The sequence below is a fragment of the Lontra canadensis genome, unplaced genomic scaffold (genome assembly GCF_010015895.1).
Source record: "Lontra canadensis isolate GAN:19392208 unplaced genomic scaffold, GSC_riverotter_1.0 scaffold28, whole genome shotgun sequence".
NCBI lineage: Eukaryota > Metazoa > Chordata > Mammalia > Carnivora > Mustelidae > Lontra > Lontra canadensis.
The window spans coordinates 16,373,119-16,377,723 of NW_022631022.1; positions in this window are offsets into that span (position 1 = coordinate 16,373,119).

Here is a 4,605-nt window from a genome sequence, read left to right on the forward strand (position 1 = left end):
CTCGCGCCCGGCGCATTTTAAACGGGCCAATCAGCGCCCGCCCGCGGGAAAAAGGGCGGGGCCTCAGAGGAAGTGACGGCTCTGCCGGAAACGGAGCTGGTCTCCTAGGCGACCGCCTGGAACGCGCAGCGTCCAGGATGCCGGGCTGCAGGGCGGAAACCGGGACCTCAGACGTAATAAAATCCAACCCCTTCCACTTTCCCAGGAGGAAACTGAGGGTCTCTCTTCCTACAGCACAAGAAGGCCAATGGAAGGACAAGACCAGGGTCGACTCCGAGGTCAAAGTTGTTCCTGGACGGGAGTGTCCTATTCTTGTCCTGTGCCCTGCATCTCTCCCTCCCTCCTTGGCTTCCACATCACCACATCATATTTGATTTCGTTCTCTCCTTCACCTTTCCTGGGTTCTCCCTCTCAGGTTCCTCCAGCTCTTTCGTACATATACACTGTGTTATGAAATTCTTAACAATGTTTGATCCTAGGGGCTGTTCAAAAGAAAACAGCAGGCCCAAAATGGAGTCCCTCATGCTAGGTCGAGTCACCAAACTGGGCCCTGCTCTCTAACCTAGGTGCAGTTCCTATCTACCCCCCAAACGTAGTCTGAACCGGTCAGTCAGGAACTTTCCCGGCTCAGCAGGGTGACGTCATCTCCATCTCCCCTCTCCCCCTGTCGCCCCCCACCACCAAAAGCAGATGAGATGATCCTCGAAGACCCCCTGCCCTTCTCCCTGATGGGAGGTGACCTGGCCTGAAACAATTCTCTCTCTCCTTTCAGTAATGATTTCCTTTTCCCACCCTCCTTCCTACAAAAACGTTTAATTCTGTACAGCTCCGGGGAGCATCTCTCTGTTTGCTAGACGGGATGCTGCCGTTCACTTTAAAAACCCAAGCTGATCTTTTAAATTACTCAGTTGAATTTCTGTTTGACAGCATACAGAAATGAATAACGTTTGGTCCTTGCCAAGACCAAAGTCCAGAACCACTCTTTAATCCGATGAACAGATTCTATCCCACATCAATGTTTGCCCCTAAATGCACGGCAATCAAATATGCCTCTAATCTGTGCTCTCAGGGGGCTCCACTCCCCTCTGCTCAACCAGGCACCAGTTAAATGGACATAATTTTATATCCCTGGCCTATTTTGTGCTACATAAAGGTGTTTTTTCCTAATGACTTTATTGCTTTGTTTTTTATATATGAGTCTTTGAGCCATCAGAACTGTTATTAAATGGCAGTTGGGATTTGTGTTATTTAGGACTTAGGCGTGGCTGCTGGCTACTTCCCTCTTAGTTACCCTGCAGTCTGGCTTGGCCTCAGTCTCTCCATTGGAACTCTTCTCACTAAGACCATCACCTCCTTGATGCTAAACCAAATTGACCCTCCGCACCCCTATCTTACTGGACCTCTGGACAGCACTAAAAATATTTCTTCTTCCTCTTTTCCTATGCCTTTTTTTCCCTTCTAGCTCTCAAAGCCCCTCTTTCTCAGAATTCATTTATGAAGTGTATTATTCATTTTTGGCGTTTCTTGTTGCTTTTTGTCCCTTCAATGTTGTAGCTTAGGGTTTTGACCTGGTTGCTAGCTGAGGCTTCTCCTCGGGCACTCCCAGTCACTCCCATGGCTTCACATACCATTCGAATTTGTTCTTCTCAGCTGCAGACCCAGCTGCCATCCGGATTCTCCACTTCATTGTCCCACGGGCCCCTCATACCTACCTAATCTCTTCCCCTGAACCTGCTACCCCCTCAGTGGATGATATCACCACCATCTACCCAGTCACCCAAGCCAGGGTCCCTGGTACCGTCTTTGACTTTTGCCTCTCCTTCTGTTCCAACATCCACTCACCCCATCTTGACAGCTCTGCCTATTAAATAGCCTTCGAACCTCTCCATCCACTTCTATCCATCCCCTTGGCTCCTACCATGTCTTGCCTGGATGACTGCAACAGTAACCGACAAGGCTTCTCTGCGGCTACCCTCCCAGTCCACTTGTAAACAACAGATCTGGTCACATCACCCTCCTACCTGTAACACCGCAGTAGCTCCCCAGGGCTGGGCAACCCCCAAGGGGCCCCGAGGCTCTTCCTCTCCAAGCCCATCACTTATCATTGCCCCTGCCACCCCCCCCCCCAGGCACGTGGCCCTTCAGTGCCCCCGATTCATGTAGCCGTCCTGCTTTCCTCCGACACTGCCTTCTTACTCTCAGTTCTCAGCAGATCCTCGTCAATGACCTGGCACTGGATGCTGGACCTCTACTCTATACCCCCCAGTCCCCTGCACCCTGCACCCTGCCAACACCTGTTGCTTTGCTTCAGAGCTCCCATCCCAGTTTGGTCACTGTTCCTTATGGCATCCTCTACCGGCTTATCCCCGAAGCCCCGCTAGGTGGCTCTCTTGTAAATGTTTGGAAGGAATGGATGAATCCATCCCAGTTGAGGACCCAGTTACATGGAGCCCCCTCCCCAGCTTTTACTCTGGCCAGTTTCTCAGTCCTCACCTCTATCCATACTAAAGCTTATTTTCTTTAAAAAAAAAAAAAGGTAAAAACAAAAACAAAAAACTAGGCATCTCACACCTAACACATTCTTATCCCTACCCCAAAGGATTCCCCATAGCCAGTAAAAAATTTGCTCTTTTCCCTAGAATTAGAGATCCACACCAGGGATAACGGTAGTAGACAGGGAGGTAGCAGAACAGGGAAGCTTCTACTAAAGTCAGGTTATGGAGTATAATTTATGTCCAGTAAAATCTACTCTTTTCGGTTGCACTGTGTATGTTACGTATTTGACAAACACAGCACCCTATACCCATCACCACTGTCAGATGTATAATACTTCCAGTACCCCACAACTTTCTTTGTGCTGCCCCTTTGTGGCCAATCACCTTCCTCTACCCCCAGCCCTTGGCAACAACTTTTCTGACTTCCCTCCTTAGAGTTTCCTCTTCCCCAGAAGGCCTCCTCTCTAGCTGGGCAAAATGCTTTTGAGATTCACACATGCATTGCACGTATTAGTAACATGTTCCCTTTTTACTGCTGAGTAGTAATCCCTTGTATGGATGCATGACAGTTTATCCATCCACCAGCCGATGGACAATTAAGTTCTTCCCCCTCTTTGGCAATTATGGCCTAATTATCTGTGTAAAGGTCTTTAAGTAGGTAGGGATTTTCATTTATTTGGTGGGATTGCTGGTTTCATCATAAGTGTAAGTTTGACTTTATAAGAAACTGACAGACTGGTAGGGTCCTATGCAAATCACAGGGGAGAGGCTGACACTTCCATGGGAACCGTAATTAACTCAAATACCCAGCTACGCGCGTCCAGCCCTGGGAACCGTATAACCACTAGTGACCAGAAACTGCCAAAGCCTAGAGTGTTTGAGAGAAGGTGGTACAACGAAGACAGGACGCCTGTGGCACTTCCAACACACAACTCTGGGCACTCTCTTTGGGGCCCAGTTGTTCACTCCCATCAGCTGTAGCAACAGCATCTCCCATCCTGTGGCCCCAGGACTCTTCCCAGGACATTTGAAAATGAATGACTGGATGTTAATGTTTTACAGACTCAAAAGAAGATAAAATCAGCAAGCTTGGGGGTGGAGGCTTGTAAAATTGATACAAAAAGAAACAAATGATCTAAACCATATTTCAAATGAATAACATACACATAAATGGGCCATAACTAACCCAAGTGATTTAGACTGTTGAGACCATATGCCCTCAGGCTCAAGACAAAAAGAACCTAAAACATATATCGAATTCTAATTAGTAAGCTTTTTTGCAGACATGGGTTGGTAATTCTGAAATGACATTCTGTACATTCAAAGATTGAGCAAATAATACATTGTGGATAATGGGAGCCACATTTCTCACTGCTGGAGAAGAGAGTTATATAAATTGCAAAAGGGGGAAGGATGAAAAGTACCTGAGAAGTCTCTTTTCCTTTTTTTTAAGATTTTATTTTTAAGTAATCTCTACCCCCAACATGGGGCTCAAACCTACAACTCTGACATCAAGAACTGTGCTCTACCCACTGAGCCAGCCAGACGCCCCAATACCTGGGAATTCTTCATACTATTTGGGAACATTTTTCCGAATGTGAACCAAAAAAATGGTTGGAATAGACCAGTGTTTCTTAAACTCCCTTATATTAAAAATCACTTGGGGCTTTTGGTTAAAATTTGAAACTCCAGGACTGCTTTTCCCTCCCAAGGTTTTCTGCATCTGTCCATCCGGGTCTGAAAATGTGCATTTTACAACATCAAACACATTTTTGAGAGGCTGGATTAAATTATCTATATTTAAATTATCCATTGTTCCATGTTCTACAGGAGGCCAGAATTAAGCCAATTCTAGAAATCTGTTGCCCCAAGTGAAGAGAATGGGTGTGGCAACTCTCTCTTTGTCTGAAATACACATATTACGGAGTCGAAGCATTCATACAAATACCAAGAGGCCAGAGGAAAACCCCTTGCACAATCTCCTGGGAAGAACATCCAGGAGAAATTCCAGAATTCTTCAAAAGTCAAGTGACCCATACATTTTCTAGAGTTAGTGCGTTTCAGGGATGAGTGGCTTGATTTCCATCCTTCCAACAGGACAAGTGCCTCC